At 36.2% G+C, this 27,255-nt stretch overlaps 1 protein-coding gene across 10 annotated transcripts in view; it reads right to left on the bottom strand.

The window, feature by feature from the left end:
- The window catches only part of PCDH9 (protocadherin 9), a 961,765-nt gene that overhangs the window by 744,507 nt on the left and 190,003 nt on the right, over window positions 1-27,255 (bottom strand). The window lies entirely within an intron of this gene.

Here is a 27,255-nt window from a genome sequence, read left to right as displayed (position 1 = left end):
CACTGGCCATTGCTCATATTTTCTATACTTAGGAATGCAGCACTCTATAAGTAGTGGTGTACGGAAGCTGTTAAAACCTGTACAATTTTCAGGAAGTTTTTGAGTCAGTTATTAAACATAATCACTTTTTAAAATTAATGTATATGAACTTATAATTTAATAAATCACATTAAAATAGTTTACTATTTTTAACTATCATGTCTAATAGAATTTTTATATCTACTATAACTGCATGATGGGAATAGTATATAACGGTATGCTACGTGCATCTCTTTTCAACTCATGTTCAATAATATCATGTTGGCAGCTTGAAATTGGCCATGATGGAAGGACTTATGTCATAGGAATTAGCAAACATTACATATCAGAGTTTAATTTATTGCTCTGTTGATTACTATTATTTTTAAAATTTCTTTATTGATTAAGGTTTTACATATGTGTCCTTATTCCCCCATTACCCCCCATCCCCCCCCCCCACTCATGCCCTCACCCCCCCCTGTTGTCTGTGTTCATTGGTTAGGCTTATATGCATGCATACAAGTCCTTTGGTTGATCTCTCCTCCTTACCTTCACCCTCCCCTACCTTCCCTCTGAGGTTTGATGTTCTGATCCATGTTTCTGTCTCTGGATCTATTGATTATTATACTTAAGACAGTGACAGAAAAATATTAATACCGAATAAACTTAAAAATTAATCCTATCCCTAACTGTTACATTGTAAACAGAAAAAAAAATTGATGAAATACTCTTTCAGTACAGTCATCCATCATTATCTATGGAGATAGATTTCAGTAACCCTGTTCCTATACACACTCACACACATAGATAACAGGATCCTTATATGCCCAGGTCCATCACATAAAATGTATTTCATATACCCACATGTATTCTCCTATATACTTTAAATCATTTCTAGATTACCTGGTACAATGTAAATGCTATGTAAATAGTTGTCATGTTGCAAGAATAAAATGTGTGCACATGTTCAGTACAAAACAACCATCATAAGGCTAACTACATGATAGAACAACATAACTTTTTTTTCTGAATATTTTTATCTGGGGTTGGTTGAGTTTGGAATATGGAGGGCTGACTATATTTGAAAACTATTATTGACTAAACAATAAGTGCTTACATTGTTGATGAACAAGTGAAGTTCTGAAATATCTTGTTTGCTTTAAGTCTGTTTTACTACTAATATAAATGAAAATATCAACCAATATATATCAAAAGCAAACTCATTTGTTATTTTCCACCAATTAATGAAAATATTCTGTAAGAATCAGTTGGTTATATAGAATTACTTATGAAGTTTAATGCAATTATTTATATATTGGAGGCTACACATTCTTTATATCAGTAAAATGTACAATAAATGTGACTGTGTCTGTGTGAGTGTGTGAATGTACACATATGCCAGGTAAGAAGAACTTAGCATTTACCAGGGTGCTGAACTTTAATTTTTCTTCTAAATGGACAGGTAAAAAGGGTTTAGTATGTTTATCTTAACTCTCCTATGAAAAGTCAGGCCCTCTGTTATCATACCCTTATTTAAATACTGGACAAATGTAATGAAACATTAATACCAATATAGTTCAAATATACTTCATAGAATGTCCAAGAAAAAATAATATGAATGTTTCCTCACTCTTCCTTAAATATTCAAACATCTCAATTGCTATTGAAGGAAGGAGTTTTATCACTTTCTTTTCAGACTGCAGGAGCACATTCAAAAGTATATAATTCTGATATTGCTATTGATGTCAAAATTTAAATAAATTATCTTCTTTGAAAAGAACTGCTTTGGAGCATGAACTTTATATTGACTTAGCTAATTTCCATTTTTGAGTGTCCACTATGTCCTAAATTAAAGCAATTTCATTTCTGAAACAGGAGATTAAGTTACTAGAAGGATGGAAGGGAGTGAATACAGGCTTAAGGAAATTTCTGTGCGTTTGTTGGAGATGTCTACTATTTTGATTGTGGTGATGATTTTACACTTATATCCACATGTCAAAACTCATCAAATGGCATTTTAAATATGTATATTTTTCTTCCTTCAATTTTACTGCAATACATCCATTTTAAAACTTTCCAGAATGAAAAAAGATAAATATATATATATATATGTATATATAATAGTCTAGTATATAATATAGTAGAATACAATGTAATATAATATATATTATATTGTGTTATAACATATAATATTAAGTTATCACTGTTTAGCTAATATTGTGCTTATATTTTTATCTTTTGTGTTATGTTCTTTTTAAAAAGAAAGTAAAACATTATGATAAATGTTATTCTATATTTTAAAGCAGGCAAAATCATTTATACATAGAATGAATTCATTTTTGAAGTGTGCAATTTAAAGAAGAACATTATAATGTTTAAGTATAAAAAGTTAGTTAAACCAAGGCCCATGAAACTGCAATTTTTAATCTTCCCTTTCTTGTACTACTTTCATTCTAAATATGGTTTTTCTAAATATTTTATCATTTTTTACCTTTCTACATTAAAAATATTATTTAAATAACTATTTACAATACACCCACACTAACACCTTAGAATAAATAACAATTATTATGGATTACCTAAAAATTTAAATGAGAGTTAGAGATATTTGGCATCTTCAAAGAGCTTTATTCTTCCCTAACTTAAGGCAGACTACTAGAGTTCAATTATATCAGAAAGATAATTCTGGCAGAATCATGTTGGCCTGAAATCAAATTAGCTTCCAAAAATACCTTATGTGAATTCTAATTTTAAATAAATCTCTTAATATATTCCTATCAATTTCTTAATGTATTCAATAAATATTTTGACTTAAACACTGATTATACAAAATTGAATGAGAAAAAGAAAAGGTCTGCTGTCATGGAACTCACAATATCAAGGCAAGACAGATGAAATAATAACTTTGATAAAATACTTAAAAGCTGTTGGAATTTTTTTTTATCAAAAGATCGAGCAAAAATCGAGGATGATATCTTCCTCCAATTTGCCCTTAGATGGGATTTATATGTGGAAAGCCTGCACAAAGAAGCATGAGAAAAATATAATGGCTTCTTAAAACGACTGTTAATGTAATACCTTGAAGGTTTTCACTCTTTCTAATCATCTAGTTCTTGAAAATATCCTGTGTGGACATCTCATGGAGACTCTCTCCCCATCTTGGAGAACTACCTATCTTTTCCCAATATCTGTTATTTTTCCATTCCTTCTAAAATGGCTCTTCAGTGATTAACCTCTTCATTCAAGAGCTAATACATCCCTGTCTTCCCTAGAAAGCAGCTTCTTTTACTGGCATAACTCCATGCATGTGTCTTAAGAGCCTTGACTAAAATGTTTTGCCTTTTAGTTTGCAATGTGCTTTTGAATGATCAATATGCATTATGGATCTATGCTTATTCATCAGTTTTCCAACCAGGAAAACACATCAGAATTCTAGAGAGCACATTTAAACATAAATAATGCTACTGACCTAATGCAACCCTTCATTACTCTTCATTTTCCAACTTCCCAAACTCAAAGCATTTTGGTTGGTGTTCTTATTTTTTTCATTCTTCCTAGGTAAATCTCTTATATTAATAAATAAGATATGAAAATAAGTCAGAATCCTCTATCTTTCTATCAGAACCATTATAAAATTTAGCAGAGGCCATAGGACATTTACAAATTTGCCATTTTTGAGCCAGACACTTTTCTTGATGGCTTAGTCACACCATTGCAAAAAGAGACCACATTTTATCATGTATGAGTAGAAGAGAAAATGTTCCAGGCATACCCTGCTCTGAATCTGTAACTTTAGATAAACAGTAAAACATTTTCCATGGGCACAAATGGGTAAAGTGGAAGACAATAAATTGTTCGAATAAACCAGAATGCTTCAAAGAGTCTCTAAGACCCAGCACTCTTTTCTGAAGCAGGTAGCTTCAGCTGAGACTGAGAATACTTCTGCCAGAATCCCATGCCTTTTGCCTAACTACCCTAATGGAAAGAACAGTTTGCTCTCCATACCTTCCTAGAGGCTTTAACTGAAAGTTGAGGGTGTCTCACTCCACAAATTTAAAGTTAGCCTTCACTCTTCTACCATTGATGATTAAAGGTGCCACCTTTCAATTTTAAAATAAATTTTTTAAATTCTGACAATAAAATTAAAAAGTAGCAAGTATAAAATTAAAATAGCCGCAACTCCTAAAGTAAGTTTGTTTATTTAGTATTTTAAACAAGTCATTCAAAGTAATGTATTTCAAATTCCTACTAACAAAAACACAACCACCCCTATAATTATAATGGCGTTTTGAGAGTAAAATAACAACAAAAAAGAACTATTGCTTTAAACTAACTTTGCATTCAAAGCATAAATAGGAAAAAAAACACAAAAACAGTAAACCATTTATAGAAAGCTTTGAGAGAGCTATAATGTTGGGTCATTTTTATTCTAGCCATAAACTATTTTGAAAGCAGATGTTGAAAAGAACCAATAATGAAACCACAGTCTCATCTAAGGTTGAAAGCATCCTTAATTTTTGTAATGAGCATACAGATTTGTTAAAAAGTTATTTAAAAAAATATATATGTATATATAATAAAGTTTAAAATTATCCATATTTTCTACAATTTACAGTAATAATTTCTTTCAGAATTCTTAACTCTTTTTTTACCTGTATAATCCAATTGAAATAATACATGTATCCCTCCAAAATGTCTATTAGTCTAAGTTTAAAGTATAATGTTTAGGTATTTTGATTTCTTTTTCCATTATTTGTGCCTGATACATTGGCTTGCTAGTAAACTTTTTGGAGAAAAAAAAATCTGTATTGTTTCTGTTTATTACTAGAGTTAAGAGAAGCTACCTTTGGAAATTATGCCTATCAAAGAGACAGCACTTCTTTTACTTAGTCTTTAAAAAATTTTGCAGAAACCTGCGAATGATAAGTAGAGGGAAAATAATTTCAAAATAAATGTTCAAAAAACTTTTGAAGGGGTAGTATTGCTTATACCAGCCGTGGGCAAAGTACAGCCCGCGGGCCGGATCCGGCCCGTTCGGCTGTTCTATCCGGCCCACGGAGCCGAAAGAGCGGAGGATTCTCTTGCTCTCCCCTCCGCTCCTTTACTTTGAATTTATATTAGTTCACACAAACACTCCATCCATGCTTTTGTTCCGGCCCTCCGGTACAGTTTAAGAACCCATTGTGGCCCTCGAGTCAAAAAGTTTGCCCACCCCTGGCTTATACCAACAAGAATACTGTAATTAGCCATTGACTTCCAGTAAACATTGCTAGAAAAGCCACCAGTCAGTCTGCCGAAACCGGTTTGGCTCAGTGGATAGAGCGTCGGCCTGCGGACTGAAGGGTCCCGGGTTCGATTCCGGTCAAGGGCATGTACCTGGGTTGCGGACACATCCCCAGTGGGGGGCGTGCAGGAGGCAGCTGATCGATGTCTCTCTCTCATCAATGTTTCTGACTTTCTATCCCTCTCTCTTCCTCTCTGTAAAAAATCAATAAAATATATTTAAAAAAAAAAAAAAAAAAAAAAAAGAAAAGCCACCAGTCATAGATTACAGTTGTGAAGGCAAACATTAAGTGGCTTTGGGAATTAAAGCTTCAGTTTTAATAAGAAAAGCTTAATAAGCAAATATTTCAAAATTAGTGAAGTATAGTATTGTTTGTATTTGTGTAAAAATCTAGCTAAATACAGAAAAAAAATAGGTCTCCCCTGTCTTAAGATTCAAATGAAAAACAGGAAGATATTATGTAATATTAGCACAATTTGAATAAGATTTATTATAAGACTATTTGGATAAAAACCATACCATTTCTTAGTTTGAATGAAAACTGTGCAGCTATCTTTATATATAAAAGCCTAATGCAAAGTGTCCCCTCGGGAGTTCAACCAACCAGGAGTTTGATCACTCACTATGACATGCGCTGACCACCAGGGTTAGCACAGAATGAAGGGAGGCCCCAGTCAGCAGCCGGCAGCCACTAGGAGCCCTACCCGTGAATGAATTTTGTGCACTGGGCCTCTACTCTACAGTATATAATAAAACCCTAATATGCAAATCAACTGAATGGCAGAATGACTGGCAGAACGACCAGTCACTAGGATGTGCACTGACCACCAGGAGTATACGAAGGAGCTGCCCCCTGGTGGTCAGTGCACTCCCACATGGGGAGTGCTGCTCAGCCAGAAGCCAGACTCACAGTTAGTGAGTGCAGCGGTGGTGGCAGGAGCCTCTCCCGCCTCTGCTGCAGGTGGATGGTAAGGAGCGAGGGGTCCCGAACTGCGAGAGCCCGGACTGCAAGAGGGATGTCCGACTGCCGGCTTAGGTCCGATCCCTCCGGCAGATGGACATCCCCTGAGGGGTCCCAAACTGCGAGATGGTGCAGGCTGGGCTGAGGGACCCCCCGAGTGCAGAATTTCATGCATAGAGCCTCTAGTATTACATAACAGGTACAAAATTTAAGAAGATATTCTTACTATATAACAGGATTCCTGCCTCATGCATGTTATTGAGTAACACATTGCAGAGTTTTTCTCCTAAAGTCAGAAATTGGACTTAAAAAAACCCCCACAAAATACACAGAATGCTTCAAATAAATAAATATATAATTACACATTAATTAAAACCATATATTAATAAAATTCAATTATATATTAACTTTACTTGTTAGGGAAAAGATGTATGGTAATTATAATAGGCACCAAAGGTCAACTTAAACATAGATTAATTAACATTGCTTGAGATCAAGAAATCTCTCCATCAAATTTCACAGCAATCTCAAAAGGCTGAAGAGGAAAAGAAAGTCAGAGCAAATTTATCCCTACTTGTAGAACAGCTTGCTTACCAATGATGAGAACTCTTGCCTTATCTATACACAGAATAATACAATATTTTAAAGTTTAGCATATAATCAAACTTTGTCCTTGGTTGATTTTCTCATCTGCTAAAAAGTTGTCTGACCATACTCTGATGTTAACCTTGAAAACTTATAGACATAAATCATTAAAACTGTTCCAAACAATAAAATGTTAAAATATGACAAGAAAGAACAACTTCTATATGTTTTCAAAGCTCTGATAGGTTTTCTCTTTTCAAAATGATTACTCATGCCATTCATGGAAATTGGAATAGCACATGAGCATTTTAGTAGAGTCACAGTCTGTTATATATCTAAAAAAAAACAACTACATAAAATGCCACTTTTAACTATAAACAATATGTATACAGACACAACTATAATAGAAGTAGTTTTAGTGGGGAGGCGTGGGCATTTGACAAAAGTGTGGTGGGTACAGTTGGAATTGGTTTTGTTCCCACTGTTTCCTATTTTATTTGCACTTACAACCTAAAGTCATTGCCAAATCAGTTTTCTAGCCATTCAAATTTCTCTGCCTACAGAAAGCTCTAAACCCACTAATCTCTCAGCTCTTTGATAAGTCAACACTGCAATCAATAATAGCATGCTGCCTTTAGTTCTCAGTGATATCCTTTGATTAATATCAGCCTTCAAGAGAAACATGAAAATCGTATCATGTGCAGCTGGATCAAACTGTCAGACAACTTTGGGAAACTGAGACATTCAAGGGATTTGGGAAATGAATTGCAGTAGATTAATGTCAATTTCAGGGTTTTTGACATTTGGTTATATTTATGTATTTCTTTTTGGGCCAGGATTTAAATGAAAAGTGATGTTATTTTGGTTCCTTCCTGCTCTAAACAGGTTGATTTTCCTTTTTAACAAATTCTGATAAAACATGTGATCATCCCTTGCCAACATCTCCAATTCCTCTTCTGTGCAGACAGCAGGGTTTCTATGATAAAATTTTAATGACCCTGGACCTGAATAATAATGTGAGTCACCAGCACATTTTCAATAGGGCTATGCATTTGTTAAGAATGGCATTGGAGGGTATTCTCTAAACGGAAGCCGTGGTGGCCTGAGAGGCAGGCGCAGTGGAATAGGAGCTGTTCCAGAGAAAGCACCGCACCATCATCGTGCAGCAGTTGTCGGATGGAATGGGGATTTATGAATCACTGCCAAGGAAACTATATTACCGGCTGTAAATTAAACCTGGGGTTTAACATATACCAGACACAAGGCTGGAGGATCTAGCTTTTTTCAGATTACCCCACAGACTTAGTGAAAAGCAGCTGTAGAGTACCTTCAATCTCTGATTTACTTCCCTTACCACTTTCCACAAAATCCTATACTGTTTTCTGGTTGCTATAGTTTCATCGTTGGAAAATCTAAATCAATTCAAGAGAGGTTTTGGATTTTTGTTTAACATACAATTCCTTCCAGGTTAAGTAGCATTGAAACTCGGTGGCAGGGTGGGCGGGGGAATGCTCACTCTATCAATATTAAATCATGAAGTTATGTTACTTGCTTGGCTCATATAGAAATGATTTTTGTGCATGCCTTCTTGACTCACATACATACCCTTGGCCCTGAGCCTGGGGATATTTACACTTTCTGCAGCTTTACTATAAGTATTCTATGAACAGATATAAAAATCCACTATAAATTTTCAATTCTAATAATGTTATTTTTAAGGGTTTTTTGTGGTTGTTTTTCATAAATGCTGCCATTTTTTTGTGAACTCTATAATCCAAAGTAAAAACACAAAATTCAGAGGTCTTAATTCTGAATCTACAAGTGCCTTCTTACAGAAATTTTCAGGTTTATGTTGATACACCATGCTATTCTCGTGTTGTATAAATCTGACAGCTACTAGGAGAGTTATTTCTGTGAGAACTACATTGTAGCTCTTACATGATAGAAATATTTGAAAGTTCCTCTCGGCACCAAGCATAGTCTCATAAAGCATAGTGATGAGATAGGTCAGGATTGTTCCATTTCATAAATGAAAATATATGACTGCAATACTTAGTATCTAGGCAAGATGAAATTAATGGGAACTTCTGATAAAGAAGATGAACTTGAAAGGTGGAGGAGTAGTTTACCCCATAAACCTGTACTCTTGTCCAAGGAAGAACTTCCCTTCATAGCAATATTTAACATATTGAGATGGAACATTTTCTTTTTGTAATAAAAATAGTGAAATAGCCATTGCAATGGAATGGAAAGATGGTAGTGGTGAGGGGGCTGAAAGGAAACTTACAAATGTTGGAATTTGGCGGTGAGATCTTCCTATAAAGAAAAGAATTCATAGAAATTTAACATCCTATCTAATAAAAGAGTAATATTCAAATTGACCATCACTCCAACACACAAAATGGCCACCCCTGTGTGGTCAAAGATGGCTGCCCCATGTGGTCACAAGATGGCCACCACAAGATGGCCTGCAGGGGAGGGCAGTTAGGGGTGATCAGGTTAGCAGGGGAGAGCAGTTGGGGTTGACCAGGCCTGCTGACCAGGCCTGCATGGGAGGGCAGTTGAGGGGGACCAGGCCTGCAGGGGAGGGCAGTTGGGGCAACCAGGCCTTCAGGGGAGGGCAGTTGAGGGGGACCAGGACTGCAGGGGAGGACAGTTGGGGGTGACCAGGCCGGCAGGGGAGGGCAGTTGGGGGGACCAGGCCTTCAGGGGAGGGCAGTTGAGGGGGACCAGGCCTGTAGGGGAGGGCAGTTGGGGCAACCAGACCTTCAGGGGAGGGCAGTTGAGGGGGACCAGGCCTACAGGGGAAGGCAGTTGAGGGGGACTAGGCCAGCAGGAGAGGGCAGTTAGGGGTGACCAGTCCTGCAAGGGAGGGCACTTGGGGGCAACCAGGCTCTCAAGGAAGGGCAGTAAGGGGTTAACGGGCCTACAGGGGATGGCAGTTGGGGGTGACCAGGCCTGCACAGGAGGGCAGTTGGGGGTGACCAGGCCTGCAGGGGAGGGCAGTTGGAGGGAACCAGGCCTACAGATGAGGGCAGTTAGGAGGGACCAGGCCAGCAGGGGAGAACAGTTAGGGGTGACCAGGCCTGCAGGGGAGGGCAGTTGCGGGCGACCAGGCTGGCAGGCGAGGGCAGTTAGGGGCAATCAGGCCAGCAGAGGAGCAGTTAAGCGTCAATAAGGCTGGCAGGGGAGTGGTTAGGGGGTGATCAGGTTGGCAGGCAGAAGCAGTTAGGGGCAATCAGGCAGGCAGGCAGGTGAGTGGTTGGGAGCCAGCAGTCCTGGATTGTGAGAGATGTCCAATTGCTCATTTAGGCCCGATCCCACTGGGGTCCCAGATTGGAGACGGTGCAGGCTGGGCTAAGGAACACACACCACACACCCCCATGCATGAATATTGTGCACCAGGCCTCTAGTTAAGATATAAATAGCTGTTCATATGGGAATGATGAAAACAGCTTTTAAACCAGGAACAGAAATCACAAATGTTTTAAAATAAAATTGCACAGAATTCTACTTGAAACCAAAACTCACCTAGAATCCAAGGAAATAATCTTTGGTATTAGCTACAGGTATAACAAATTGTTTTGGGCTTTATATTATAAAATGAATTAAATTGTAATTTAAGATGAATGTTTTTAGAGTAAAAATACTATAGCATTGATTGCATTATAAAAAGCCACATATTTCAAACAGTTTTTAGAGTTTTATTAAGATCACCATAGACCTGAGAATATAAGAATAAAATGAGCATAAACATAATTACTGTAGATAAGAGTAGTAATTTAAATGCACATGCATATGTTTAGGGGTTTTAGGAAAATACAATCGGTCTGATGTTTAAAATATTAATTATTTTATGTAATTGCTCAAAGGGTAATAACATGGCAGGTTGCCTTAACAAACATGTGCTCCAATTGATTTATTTAGATTTGAACCAAAGTGTACCCCTTTTCCTGATGGAATTACAAAACTAATACTTAAAATACCTAGACAAGCCCCAGGCAGAGTGGCTCAGTTGTGAGTGTTATCCTATGCACCATAAGGTTGCAGGCCAGATCCCCAACTGAGGCACAAATGGAAGGCAACAACCAATGTTTCTCTCTCACATAGATGTTTCTCTCTCTCTCTCTCTCTCTCTCTCTCTCTCTCTCTCTCTCTCTCTCTCCTCTCTCTCTTTTTCTCCCTTTCCCCCTTTCTCTCTCTAAGCATGTCCCCAGGTGAGAATAAAAACAACAACAACAACACAAAAAACTAGTCAAATCCACTTTTATTTATGATAGTAAAGCAATAATAAACAACTTAAACAGTAATGAACACATTGATATGACTTACTTATAAACATAAACATTGGGATCATATTTAAAAACTAGAAGTGCTTTTTTCAATAACCAATTGCTTATAGAATTTTTAGGTGAAAACAGCAGCACACAATGGGGGGATGGAGTAGTGTTAGAGGTAAGAACTACCTGATAACTTTTGCTGGTAAAGGTTAATATTTGGAGAAACTATAAAAATTCATCTTTACAAATAGAGTAAGTTAGAGTTTGATTAAATAATTAACTATTAATATTAGGAAAAAATTATATCAGAAGAAAAACTTCTCAAGACTTAAATTTTTAAAAAAATATGTTTTTAATGATTTCATAAAGAGGAAGGGAGAGGGAGAGAGGGATAGAAACATCAATGATGAAAGAGAATCATTGATCTGCTGCCTACCTCATGCTTCCTACTAGGGATCCAGCCCGCAACATGGGCATAGGCCCTGACAGGGAATTGAACCCCGATCTCCTGGTTCATGGGTTGATGATGAACCACTAACCCACACCGGCTGGACAAGACTTAAAATTTTAATTTAAATATACTATATTCACTCTGGAATATTTTCTTCCATTATAACTAATCATTTTGAAGAGTGTATAAAAACTTTGAAAAATACCACATTTTAAGTGAAGATGAGAATTCAGCAGTACACCTTATATATGCCTATGAACAAACACAGTAGGCATTTTGTGTGTCTGTGTGTTGGTTAGTTTGCCTTCCCAGCATCCATTTCTTCTCCAGTATATTCTCCCTCCTCAACAATCATTCCAAGAATGTCAGATAGATCTGATCATCAATATTTGGGCAAATGACACAGGCCAACCCATTCACAATATTTGATCTACTAATCATAGTGATTAGTTAAGATGTAAGCATTTGATATGAGCCAGGGTAATAAAATTTTATTTGGTCCTACCTCCTGAGGCAGTGGGCAAAGATACAATAACTAAAACCTATGCAATGTTTATCAAGTGCACAGCCCTCTCCTATACCCTACCTATAGTAATTAATATCATCCCCCTAATAACGTTACTTTTCATGAACAGAAAGAGTGTAGAGCTGGCCAAGAATCACTAGAAATAAAACCTAAATGGAGGAGACATGACCTACAGGTGGAAAATTAAAGCAGAGTCCAGGACCTGGCAACACATTAGAGCAACAGGGCATAATTGAGCCTGAATTCAAAACAGGCTGTGCTATGCCTAAACTTTTCAATACTATCAGCCAATATATTCCGTTTTGTGTTTAAAATCATAGCTGAATACTATACCTTAGCGTGAGAAACTCCTGATTAAAAAAGTAAAAAACAGTGTTGCTTACTGAAAAAAAAAAAAGGCATTTGCTCTCTTTCCTGACTCTTCACAAATTTTAATTTTTCAAGACTGGATTGTTATAACCCATCTATGAAACAGGTACCATAAGACTGCGGCAGAAAGAAATGCTCAATAACTATCACATTTGCTCCCTTACGTTTTCAGTCCCCTGACATTAGGCAAGGTCATGTGACTAATTTTGGCTACTGAAGTGTGTTCAAATAAGTAGTGTCACTTCTGAGTTTCCTCTGCCAAAAGACCCATGCACAGTTCTCCATTCTTATTTTTATGGCATCACTCTGGATCCTTGAGTGACTGTGTGGATGGATGTATTCTCTCATGCATGGGCTTGTAGAAAAAGTGAGAAGTAAAATGTTGTGGTGTTGAACCTAAGAAGAGACATTGGGGTTCAGGTAGGGGTAGAGTTGTTTTGTTTTGCTTTACTATAACATAACCTAGCCTATCCTAATAATACAACACTTTTGTCCAAAATAAGCCATAGAAGATCATCACCTGAGTGTACTCTAAGTCCTACAGTCTCCTCTTAAGTCAAACGGATGTGCATTCACTTAATATAAAAAATAATGTATAATTTTGGTTAAAATATGATTTTCATTTTGTTTTTCTGATTAAAGTCCTATTTAAGACAGACCCACTATCTCTTCAGATACTAAACAATAGGAAACTACAAAGTAATCTTGAGTATCTAAGTAAAATACAAAACAGAATAACCAAAACAAATATAACACAGGGCATGTGTTATTGTAAGGATAACTGCAAACAAAACAACTCTCTGAAATTCTTTCTTTCTAAGCTGGGCTGTTGTCATATACAGATAGTCCTTAGTCTTTACATTAGCAATTCTTCTCTCACTATTCATTTGAAAACAAACATTGGTTGTCTACTGTGTGCCAGGCACATTGCAAATATAAGAAGTACAATGACCAATGGTGCTAGGCTCTAAGAGTGTAGGGTTTAGTAGAGAAACAGACCAGAAAATAAACATCAGAAAGTGCCTTGTTGTTTTCTAATAGAGGTAGGCAATGACAATGTGGGAGCCCTGAAACGAACAGCCCAATGCTGCCTAAGGAGTGCTAGGGTAAAAATTACATACATGTAACCTCTGGTGATCCTTGAGGATTACATAGAACTTATCATATACAATATTATGAATTAGAGGGAGTACATGGAAAGAGGTAAATTTGAAAAACCATCACGTTGTGAGGAAATAGTGATATTTAGAGAACTTAGGAAATTCAGTATAATTGGAACATGAAATTCATACAGTAATAAGCTAAGAAATATACAAAAAGGAAAAGAAAAATACATTTTAAATATGCAAAAGACTTGGGACTTTTTCCTCAAGGGATAGGAAATTGCTTACAAATTTTAAACAGAAAGATGACATGCCAATTTGTATTTTAGAATGTTCTTCCTGGAAGTAATTTTGGAGATTGAATTGTTGGGGGAAGAGATGGAAGGCTGAGAGAATGGTTGGCATCTCTTGCAACAATCCACATAAAGAATAATTATGGATTGAAGCGATCCAGATGAAATAGATATAGGAGGACTGCATGAATTAAAGAGATTATAGAAGTTTGCATAAATAACACATAGTGAAAAGTTGGGTATGGGAAGTGAGGGGAAGAGGAAGAAAATAATCTAAGATTTCTTTTCTATGACAAAGTGGATGGTGGTACCAAATACAGGGGAAAATCATATAGGAAGTAGAACATTGATAATGTGATAAAATTACAAAGACTGTGGGACACAGATAAAAATATACAATAGCTGAAAGTGTAGATTCAAATAATAGAAAATGTCTGAGCTGGTTTAATAAGAGTGAAGAAATGGCTTAGCGTACATAAAAATTATTAGCTTTGCTAGTAAGTATACAAAGTTAAAGCAGTTGTCAGGGCTGATTGCTACAGTGCTTTAAAGGCCATCATTTACCAGTCTCCAAATACTTCTGTGCTCTGGAGTTGTTTTAACATGAGTTTATTATTATTCATGGTCATGGGTGGCTCTGAGTTGTAATCATGAATATATATATATATATATATATATATATATATATATAACCTTAGTGATGTCTTGTAAGAGAGTAGTACTGGCTTTGTTTTAAATGCATGGAAACATTAAACAGCACACTGCAAACCTCTCATCAAATTATATTAAACTGGTTTAGGCTAATCCATCCCTAATCTAGGGAAAGAAAAAAAGGGTATTAATAGAATTAGCACATTTGAACAAAGTTCCATCCCTGGAGTGGAGGTTAACACCAAGGAACAAATCCAAATACAGTCAGGCTTCTACTGGGAATGAAGAGTGGAATCACAAATATTAGGCAGGCAACCAAAAATGTCCACAAATTTCAAGAAAGAAATTGAGCTAATTTATGAAATTTCTTTATCCTGAAGTTGTACTCAAAGGGAAGGGGATGAAGGATAGCAAGATCATCTTAAAAAAAAAAGATTCAAAATACCCATTTGCTTTAGAAAATAGTAAGAAACATAATCTTATAACAACATGCCATCATCAGTGTTGCTAGAAGAAAGCGATCAAAATTCACATCACATTTTATATGGCTACCAAAATGATACCCAAAATGCCAATTCCAAATGGAATTCTTAGTGCTTCTTAAAAGTATTCACTGTGTTATGTACATGAATTAAAGCTTTTATTTGTGCACAGTATATGTACACACATGTCCAAAGTGCAATAACTCACTCATTTATTTAACCCCAAGAGAATTGGGCCCTAAGCTTGCTCCCGGCCATCCCTTTCAAGACGAATCTTATTCTTTCAATGGAGTATAATAAGTGGAATGGCAGATGTTATAGTCCTTGAGATCTTCCCAAGGCTGCTGATGACTACACTCTAGTTTCAGAGGGATGAAAAGGTTGTGACTAATTCTTACTAAACATTAATAATTCAAGAAAATGAGCCAATTCATGGAGGCAGTGGGGGTGTCCCTTAAGGGCATGGATGTCAATTTGTATCAGGGCATCAGAGAAGGGGGAAAAACGACTCTTAATGAAATGGGAGAAAGGTAGTGAAGAAGACACAAGTATGGACTATCAACTCTTCAGCAAAATTTCAAAAAATGTGAAATACATGCTGCAGATGAATTTTTTTATGAAAAGATTTAAATGCTCAATCTGATATCCTTCCAGATATATGGTGAAGTAGAAATTGTCTATACACAGCAGAAATGAAGTAGATAATGGAAATACCAGCCTTAGGGATTCACAAATTGTGGGGAAAGATTGAGACATTCACAGGATATAACGAATTAGGGAGATAGGACAACTTTACTCAGATCTCCAAGAGGTACAGGGTGGCCTCAGCAGGAATTGGGTAAAGTAATATTTAGAAACAGGGCCTTTACCAGCATCCCTATCATTTCAGTACCTAACAGCCAACTTTGATGCTGGATGTGGTAACTGCTGAGCTTGAGCTGTTCTACAAGGTGACTCATGCTTTCCTGTTTTATTCCTTACCACCCTTATGTAAATGCTATGTTCAGTCATCAACTAGATAGTGTATTGTGTGGTTACCCCCCAAGCTTTTTCCCTTTCCTTTCATAGTTTTAATACTTTAGATACTTATCTCTCCTCATCTCAATGTGTCTAGCCAACTACACCTGGTCCTCTCCATACACTCAAAAACATTGTGTCTCTTTCCAGTTCCCATCTCTGCTTTACAACATTTACTTCCTTGTGTGATAATGCAATGGCACTGACTAGCAAGAGCATTAACAGAAAAGGCTATACTGTGACTAAAAACAATGTTTTAAATGACCTAAAAGGCCACTTATCTGTAATTTTTAAATATGCTATTTATCCATGGAATTGGAAAACTCATTGCCCTGTAGCATCAATAATTAAATGTTTTAATTTTTTTATCAGGACTACTACTAAAATTTAATTAAAAATGTTGAGATGCTGTGTTTCTTTTCTAAAGGAATAAACCTTTAGCTTCATTTGGACTGTCCAGAGCATTGTGGGAACTTCATCAAATTCTGGTAATTGTTGTCTGGTAATTCTTTTTGTTGTGTGTTTTGTTTTGTTTTGACTTGATTTTTTCTTATGTTTTATTCTTTTTTTTTAAAATTCTCTTTTTCTCCTGAATGGTTTTAAGTGTGTTAATGGTCAAAGAGAGAAATAACAGAAAAGGTATTTAACTGAATGTAACTCATCCCATCTACTCCAAATATAGACTCAAAATACTTTAATCATAGTTTATACTATTAGGAAATTTTCATCTCAGCAGATTATAATTCCATCCTTGGCCAATGGCCCAAGCTATTAGTCATGCTATTATAATATGTTAAGAACAAAATCTCCTGAGAAGATAATTATTATAAGATAATGTACCCTCTTAGCTATGTGGGCTTCACTAGCAGCTATTTAAAAAAGTTGCCAAGATTACACTCTAGCAATTAGCCTTCAGTGTGGGCTGCTAGTATCTTAATGCTTTAAGACAGTGGTTCTCAACCTTTCTAATGCCCTGACCCTTTAATACAGTTCCTCATGTTGTGGTGACCCCAACCATAAAATTATTTTCGTTGCTACTTCATAACTATAATTTTGCTACTGTTATGAATCATAATGTAAATATCTGTGTTTTCCAATGGTCTTAGGTGGCCCTGCTAGTGGTTCTCAACCTGTGGGTCGCGATCCACAGATTGAGAACCACTGCTGTAGAGCCTAAGACCATCAGACTAAAATCCATGCAATACCTGACTATTTAGTCAGGGGCACTGACCTCTTTTCCTTTAGATTGTCAAATAAAAAATGACAACAGCCAACACAACATTATCCATTAGTGTGAATGAATAAAAATTATACTTATTTTTGTCATATCAGCAAAAATATATTTTTTTGTTGTGTCTCAGAATTTTAGTAATTAGTTTATGTGTGCCATGAGATGAAAAAGGTTGAAAATTGCTACCATAATATGTTATAACAATGGAGAAGACACTAAGGAAATCCTCCTTATTCTCATAAGGAGAAAACATGATCTTATTTTTATTTGACAGAATAAAAACATAAACAATTAATAAATGGGAGACATAAAAGATCAGTTTAGCTTAACCAACCTTACTAAGCATCTAATATGTCTATAAAACAGTGCCTTTCGCAAAGCTGAGTTAGACTCATGAACAGATCATTTCAATATAATCTAGTAAATATTCTTATAGGAAATTTCAAACAGAGCGATGCATATAAAGAACATACCATCACACCTGCATAGTGAGCACATGATACATGTAGGCTATAATATATATATATATATATATATATATATATATATATATATATATATGCCTAATATGCAAAATGTCCCCTGGGGAGTTCGAACAGGAGACCAGGAGTTCGATCGCTTGCGATGACATGTGATCACCAGATGGCAGCGAGGAACAAAGGGAGGCCCTGACCTGCAGCCAGAATGCCCTGATGGGTCCTGATCACCGGCCAGGCCTAGGGACCCTACCTGTGCTCGAATTCCGTGCACCAGGCCTCTAGTATGTATATAACATATAAAGTGTGAATGGGAAGTGGAGGAGAGGCACTTGGACCAGGAGAGTGATGTCCTCTTAGTTACATAACTAGTGCTAAAACCAGCTAGGAGCCAGGTTTCTCAACACCCACTCTAATGCCTTTTCCGAAAGGCCATGGTGTTCACAGGCTCCACTGGGATGAAATCTTTGGGTTGAATAGTAAACAGCACCTGTTGAAGTACATTTGCCATTCTCTTCCTTCCTTGAACAACACCCAAAAAACAAAACAGTTACTAAATATTCAAGTTATGTACTTCTAATTATGCCTAAGCAAAATGACATCTGCAATAGAAAAGAATGCCATTTTCTTTTTTATTTTGCATATATGTATGTATATATCACAATGCTTTAAAGGTTAAGTTATGCAAAATATACAGCTACATACAAAGGATATTCCCTCTTACTGTTTATTGGAAATCGACATCCAGAAGGTCTTCTCTATGGGCATACTATTTCTTTCCCACCCTTGCTGCTTATCAATTTGGTTCACAATTTCACCATAAGAAGTTCTTGATATGACTTCACAAATAGGTACAGAAAAGAAAGGGTGTAATGCTTTTAAGAAAAATTAAACATATTAGTGAAAATGTGCAATGCCATTCCAAGTACAACAGGTCTAACAGCATGCTACCAAGCTCGTGTTCTAATATATGCCTACATAGAGCAAAAGTCAACTCTCTTGATTTTAAAAATTTCATGCATAGTGAAATAAAAATGCTAATGCCAAATTGGAAGGTTTATTTAAGGACCTACATGGATTAATAAGATTATTCATCCAAAAGCACTGTAGAATATATTACCAGGTTCTCTATCAACAAAAGTACAGTATAATTTATAAATAAGATTTCTTTGAAAAAATCAATTCAGAGGCATTATTTACTTGAGGAATGGCTATTTTTTGTATTGCACTTCTTTTCATGCTACTTCTGATGTGTTTCCCATCCCTTATCCTTGACCACTGACCTCAAAAAATTTGTGATTCTGAAGAGATAAATAGTGAAATTGATCCCTAAAAGATATCTTGACAAGTAATTTATTTAAAAAAAAAGATCTAAACACTTGCTCATCTTATAGCCTAACATGAAAGTGTCTCATTTACATCCTAGTGACTGAAAATGCCATGGAAACCAGTGTTTAATAGCTTGACTGGGTGTATTTTTCCCCTTCCATAATTCCATCCCTCTCACAAGTGGTTCACAAACACTGCATATTCCCAGAAAGGGACAGTAAATTTTATATATGTGCCATAAGTGGCTCTGAAGACAAGCCCTAGCCCAGTGGTCGGCAAACTCATTAGTCAACAGAGCGGTAAACAGGGGCTCGCGAGCCACATGTGGCTCCTGAGCCGTGGTTTGCAGACCACTGCCCTAGCCCATACGATCAGAGCCTGGAGAGACACTGGCAGGTGCTGCGAAAGGGAGTAAGGCCATGCTTCTAAGAGCATAGCACTCTGCCTGTCTCTTCTGTTTGTTTTCACGTGCTTGTTCCGTGACTTAGGGCATTTACTCCCACATACAGGTATATTCGCAGTCTCAGAGGAAAGAGGTAAAATGAAAGAAATCAGATGGCATGTTCAAACAAAGATAGTAAACGGGTGTGTGGGGGATGGAACAAAATGTGTGCTGAGCAGAGTTTCCCTGGGCCCACTAACGCTGAAGCTCTTTGTCTTCAATTAAAACTCAGGGAAGCCTGTACCTCTTCCCCTTGTGGGAAGTTTACAGGCAGGGCCTCTGCCTCACTCACAGGTGTGTTCTGTTCAGTGAATTGCACAAATTTTGAACACAGTGGGCATTTATATCAAGTCTCCAGAATTGAATCTGCTGCGGAAATAGTTGTCTTATACTGCCAGGGAAATGTGGAGGTCTGCTACAGCTTGAATTAAGAGCAAAGCCACTGGAAGACAGTCCACACCAGAATGCCTGCAGGGTTTGCAATGGCCACATGTGCTTAAAGCCATAGGACACCAAAAATTCTAGTCACCTTTGAAAGATCAATTGCTTTTTGAATGGGAGTGCATTGTAACCAGATATTTCTAAGAGTCTAAAATTAAGAGTGGTCTGCTCTCTTAACTTTTAGCTTTCCCTAAATGGTACTTTTTTATTTAAATGTAAAGGGGCCGAAACCGGTTTGGCTCAGTGGATAGAGCGTCGGCCTGCGGATTGAAGGGTCCAAGGTTCGATTCCGGTCAAGGGCATGAACCTTGGGTGCGGGCACATCCCCAGTGGGGGGTGTGCAGGAGGCGGCTGATCGATGTTTCTCTCTCATCGATGTTTCTAACTCTCTATCCTTCTCCCTTTCTCTCTGTAAAAAATCAATAAAATATATTTTAAAAAAATGTAAAGGGGCTTTCTTAAATACTGCCATCTCTACCTTTACTAAAACATGTGTGTAAATGTAAAAACAATAATATATGAATGATATAGAACTAATTATTCATTGGCCCAGCACATCACTTTATAAAGGATCTTGAGTGTATCATTTATACAGTCCCGATGAACTGTCTGTCATACACACGTACTGAGGGATGATGTTGGTAATAGTAGGAATCTATAAATTGTGGAAAATCAGCTACTATACTATGCTTCATACTTGGACAATTTATAACAATAGAAACAAAGCATATTTCAAGCATGGAAAAGGAATCAGATTCTTCTTCCTAGCAATGAACAGAGTTTTCTCAAGGGGCAGATTATTATAGTTCTCTCCTCACTGTTGGTGGAGCAGAACCCCAAGAGGCATATGTATATATATCAAGAACTTATTAACACCTTTTGTAGGAAGCTTTGCCTGTGGATGACTATAAAAAGCCATTCACTTTTTTAAAAAAACTTATCTTTATGGTTGAAAGTAATGCAGATGTACCCTTTTTGTCCTATTGACCCATTCGAACCCTGCCCCTCCCCTCACCCCAGGCCTTCACCACACTATCCTCTGTGTCCATGGGCTATGCATTATGCATTTAAATTCCTCTGTTAATCTCTTCCCATCCACCTACCCACCCACCCCACCTTCCCTCTAAGATTCATCAGTCTGTTCCATGCTTCTGGGTCTCCGGATCTGTTTTGTTCGTTAGTTTATTGTGTTCATTAGATTCCACATATGTGTGAGTTCATGTGATACTTGTCTTTCTCTGACTGGAAGGCACTAAGCACTTACCATTATACAGCTCATCTTTTCTTCAGGGATAATTTTTCCAACAAGGGAGGCATTCACCTTGCCAATCTATTGAAATAACTACCAATTTGAGAAACAAACATTAGCATTTTAAGAATGTTAATGTGTCTGTAGGAAAATTACATGTTCAGGAAAATCAGAAAATGTATAAACATAAATAGTATTTTGTACCATATTTGAAGAACTGCGTGTAGCCAAAATATTCCGCAGATAGACAGCAAGACAAGATATCCAACAGTTAGTGTGTGTTCTGCTTCTAGCCTTCAGAGAACAATGAATTCAGAATGAACAATAGTAAATTCAGAGGGAATCAGAGAATGAAAATGTTATCTGGTTGACCTTAAATGTTTGTCACGATTTCCTGCAGGTTCTTCTGAATCCCAAGCTGATACTGTGTGGGGTGCACAGTGTGGCACAACGTAATGAAACACTACGGTTTCAAAAATAAAAACATATAATTTTCTTCACTAGAGACTTTCCCTTTGCAGGCAGATTTCCCAACTTAATTTTGGTTGCTTGAGATACCGCATGATGTGATAGCATTTATTTTAAAGGGTTACTTAAGTATGTTTAAGTAATTCCTTGTTCTTTGGATCTAATCTATTTGAACTCTCTACAGACCCCTGACCCTGTAGGGGGGAAAAAAAAACAACCCCACAACTTTGCCATAAGGAAAACCAGTGATTCTGCACACTCAGTTCCACCACATTGGTACTTTAATTTATATTTGCAAATTTTCCATTCTTCTAAGAAAGAATCTCAGTGTGATCTCCACTGAGTATTTATAATAAGCACTAATAATTATCTTCTTGGCAAGCTCACGAAAGATAAACCTAAGCAAGAATGAAAAGGATAGCAGAACCCAGTTTACAGGGAAGTTATCACAAGCTTTCTCACCTATAAGCAGTGTTCAGCTACCTGTTGTTATTGCACAAAGCACTTCTAAAATAGGCTGTCATTTGGCTCAAACTTAATGGCAGCTTAGGATTGGTACTTTAATGATCGGAACAGTGACTCTGTCTAGAGTTAGATACGAAACTCATAACACAGGCAAGTTGTCATTCTTTAAGCCAGAAACTTCTCTGCTCTAAAAAATAATGTCTGTCTGACAAGCAGGAGGTTATGTCTCACAGCAGATCCTAGAGCATTTACATTCTCTCGGATTTCCATATTTCATATTGCTTCTTTTTCCCTAGATACAGAGCAACAAGTTGATTCAATATCACCCTGCTGTCTATTTTAATTGAAATCTTCAGCATATACAAACATGTCAAAAGTTAATAATAAAAAAAACACAACTAAAAGCTCAACAAGCAATAGATATATATCTGTGGGGGATTGGAAATCTTATTTCTTCACTTGGTTTTTGAATTGTATTAATGGTCACAAATGAAGGTACAACGAAGTGCCTTGTTTGTTTCAAAGAAGCCAATGGGAGCAGGAGAGATTCCAAGTTAGAGGAAATAAAGATCACCCAAGTAAAACTTACATTAGGGCACAATTGATAAGTGAAAGAAAATGGGAATTTCATTTCTCACCTAGGTGATCCACCTCATCTTATAAAAGAAAGAAAAAAAGGAGGGAAAAGAGAATTTTTGGTAGAGCTTTGTCCAAAAATAAGTGTCATATAAGTGCCATATATACGTCTAGAACTTTAGGTTTGTTCTATCCTCCAGGAACCCCAGAATAAAAAGATAAGGAAGCCACAAATAGCCCAGAGGAAACAGGGCATAGGACAAGAAATAGCAAAGTGGTATAGAATGAAGGGAACAAAGTGCATTACTTTGGGAAATTTCAGTTAACAACATAAAATAAGATAAAGAATACTAGAAAGGGTCAGAGACTAAAATATACATTAAAAACTTAAGTTTTTTGATAAATATATAGATATGTTCTCATTTATTTATATTCTACATACCATAAGGTATCTGAAATTGAATTTATGCTGAATTCTCCTTCCATACATGTCCACCAAGACAAACAAACAAAATAACAAAAAATACTTTTATGATTTATTGTTAAAATAATGATTTTCCTTTTAGGCCAATTTGTCATTTACATTACTAACTTGATGATACAGATGACACATTTAAGTTCATAATTCTAACATTTATCAAAAGTATTTACTAAACATTGAAAAGATTTACAGTAATCATTTCAAAATGTATATAAATATCAAATCATTATGTTGTCTACCTGAAACTAATATAATGTATGTCAATTATACCACAGTTTTAAAAGGAAGGGGTGGCTTTATAATCACAATTATTAACTCACTGAATCCTCATAAAAACCTAATGAGCTATATTATTATGCTTCTTTCAATGGAGGAAACTACACTAAGATACTCTAAAATTATGATACCTCTGAAGCACCATCAATTGAAGATACAAATTGTTAATTCCCCCCACTCACCCACCCACCTACCTTGAGGAAAAAAACAAACAAACTAGTTGTAACAGATAAACTGATAAATAAAGGGTGCAAGAGATAAAACAAAGTTGTTCTTTTCTTTCTGACCATATATTTAGAATCATTTCCATAAATCTCTTCAAAATGTCAATAATAATTTCCTTTAAACTAGGGACACATAGCTTAGTTAAAAGAATAATACATTTAAGAAAGAAAAATCTGCCATTTTGAAATTGTATCATTTCCATTTTCAGATAGTTTAATTTGTAAATAAGAACAAGAATATATCATGTTGTATGCACATACATACCCACAGAGAAGCAGACAAAGACCTTCACTTAAGCTGACTGGTACTTGAGCTTTTGGACATAATGGTTCAAACAATATTGGGCACTAATCAGAAAAAAATATATGCACCCCTATATTTATAGCAGTGAAGTTTACAACAGCTAAGATCTGGAAACCACTCAAGTGCCCATCAGTGGCTATAAAAGCTATGGTACATTTGCACCATAGAATACTATGCAGCTGTAAAAAAGAAGGATCTCTTACCCTTTAGGACAACATGGAGGAACATGAAGAGTATTCCAAGCCAAATAAGCCAGTCAGAGAAAGATAACTATCACATGATCTCATCATATGTGGAATCTAGTGAACAAAATAAACTGAAGAACAAAATAGATTCAGAGACATAGAATCATGGAACAGACTGATAAATACCAGAGGGAAAGTAGGGGTGGTAGGTGGTTGGTGGGAAGAGAGTAACAGGGGAACTTCTATGCATATATGCATAGCCCATGGACACAGACAATGGTGTGGTGAAGGCCTGGAAGGGATGGGTGCAGGATGGAGGGGGTCAATCAGAAAAAAAAAAAGGAATATCTGTAATACTTTCAACAATAAAGATAAATTTAAAAAAATAATAACCTATATATATAAAAGTCAAGAGACCAGAAGGATGGAACGACCAGAATGACCAGAATGACCAGAACAGCTAGCTGCTATGAAGCTCAATGTGGTGGCCAACTGGCCTGATCAGGGTTCCCTCCAACCTCTCATGTCCCCTTCCCCCGGCTGGCCCCACCCATGCAAGAATTCATGCACCGGGCCTCTACTAATAAATCATAATGAATTTGTTACTGTCCATTCTGAAGCATGTCTTGCTTTTATCTGAAAGCAATTCAGCTAAGAACTCTAAAAGACCTAACTAGCAGCCTTAAAGGTTGGATGAGTTAGGGTTAATAACACTTAAAGATTTTTAGCATCATTTTCTAAGGTACATATGATATATTATGTAAGCTTTTGACAGAGTTATTATGTTAACATTCAACACCTCAGAAAAGAAATAAAACATTTCAATTCTTTAATGTTAAAAAAAAAACTTGTTAAAATTAGAAGAGCTTGAAGGATTAAAAAATATAAATAATAGGACTAAATTTACTCTAAACAAATCACAATCCTTTAATGTCAGAAATGTTTATGTCCCAGCTAATGTCATATTATCTAGCATTGGAACTTGTATTCAGTAGATGATAAAAAAAAAAAAAATAAGCATTTTTGGCATAGATAAATTAGTGAATCTGTTGGCTTGGGCAACTATGGAATTACCATATTCTATTCTTGAAACTGTCAAAGAACTATATGATTTCAAAAGAATCTTAAAGTGCTGAATTTTACTAAAATTTGTCACCATTGCATTGATTCTATTATGAAACTTAATTTCACTTTGGTAAAATACATTTTATTATTTCCTCTTAGATGCCATTGAACACTTTTGATCCTATCTCAGTTTTTTCCCTTTGAGCAAAATAATGCACTTACTAAAAATTATTCTTCTTTGCTCTGATATTTTTGATATTACAGTACATTTGTTGAGTCATCAAATGTAAGAGTAATAGTTGCTATAGAAATCATTGCTTAAAATGTATTCTAGGAAGTACTAAATGGTTTATAAATGTCAAACAGTTTTCTTTGAAAATTCTGGTGCATTTGTTGAGATTTTACGATTATATGCATCTGGACAGGTCCTGTGAGCAGAATCAGGAATCATCCAATCCACATTCACTGAATATCCTTAAATGCACAGTAATCCCTCTAGGAATTTGGATTAGATTCAAATGGAATTATGTATCCTAGACCTGGGAGTGGGGGGTTGGGAAGGGTTATATTCTAAGAATAATAATGTCTAAATAGAAACAGAGCAAGCAAAACAGAACAAATAAATAGAATATTTTAGAAAAAACATGCAAAAATACACAGATTTGCTATGGAATCTGTAAAACTGAGTGCTATTATTTTAAAAGGAGAAGCTACAGGATATTATGATATTTAAAGCGGTCTTATCAATTCTCATAAGGTAGTTAATGTACTAAATGAGGCCAGAGCTGCAATTTACTTATTTAAGAGGCAAGTACTTATTTGTTTAGAAGGATTGATGACACTTAATAAACAGCACTAAGGGCCTAATTAGCAAAAATGTAATTATTTCTGGATCTGATAGCGGCATCTCTTCTAGTTAGCCAACTGACCAGATACTATCTATCTATGTACCTCCACGTCTATTTTTGTATCTCTGTGTTTATTTGATTTCCTGCTCTCAAAAGGATACACAGTCAATTATTAATTATATTCACTAAAGAAAGGGCCAAAGGTTCAATATTAGAACGATAATGAAGCTTTCTTGGTCGAAATGTGTCTCAAGGAGTTATTTAAGGAAGATGCCTAGCCTCCCTAGAGTTCCTTGCTTTCCACGGAAAACAGCAAAGTGTAAAACTAGGAGCCTGTGTTCTGGAGTCAAATCATGTCTCTGAAATAATGTAAACCTTGACGAGTTAACCTCTGTGCCCATTCACTTCCTCCTCTGTTAAATGAGAATGAAAATGGCACCTTAGTAATGGGGGTATTATGAGAATCATATGGGATACCACATGTAAAGCACTTAATGTAGAGCCTGATACTCCATGAGTGTCAGGGGATGTTTTATCATCATCACCCACCACACTATCACAAAAACAGGAAGGATACATTACACCTAAACTTTCAAGACAGCACTGATGATGTATACACTATTTTGCATACAGCTGACCCCTGAACAACATTGTTTGAACTACATAGGTCCATTTAAACCCATATTATTAAAACAAACAAACCAACAAACAAAAACAAAAAGAAAACACACACAAAAAAAACCCTGTACTGTTTTCTCTGAGGTTGGGAGTCCTTGGGGTAATGGGATGATTGTGGGTATTGAAATACACCATTTCATATAGGAAACTTGAGCATCATGAATTTTGGTGTCCACGGGGGCCAGGGTGGGTCCTGGAACCAATCCCCTGTGAATACTGAGGAAGAATTCATGTAGTTAAGTTTGGGTGAGTCAAAAGTTATATGCTGGTTTTTGACTGCACAGGGGTCAGCACTCCTAACCGCAACAGTGTGCAAGGATCAACTGTACATCATGTAAGGGATTCGGGACACAAAGATGAACAAATCTTTGTATCTTTTAACTATACTTTACTACCCTTGGTCATACATTCTCGGATTCATGACCATATAGAAACTTAATTTAAAAAAAAGATATAAATCATATCACAAATGAATATTTTTAATATTTATGGTTGAA

The sequence above is a fragment of the Plecotus auritus genome, assembly GCF_963455305.1.
Source record: "Plecotus auritus genome assembly, chromosome: 3".
NCBI lineage: Eukaryota > Metazoa > Chordata > Mammalia > Chiroptera > Vespertilionidae > Plecotus > Plecotus auritus.
The sequence above is the reverse complement of the archived record's forward strand: the minus strand, read 5'-3'. Positions and strand labels throughout refer to the sequence as shown.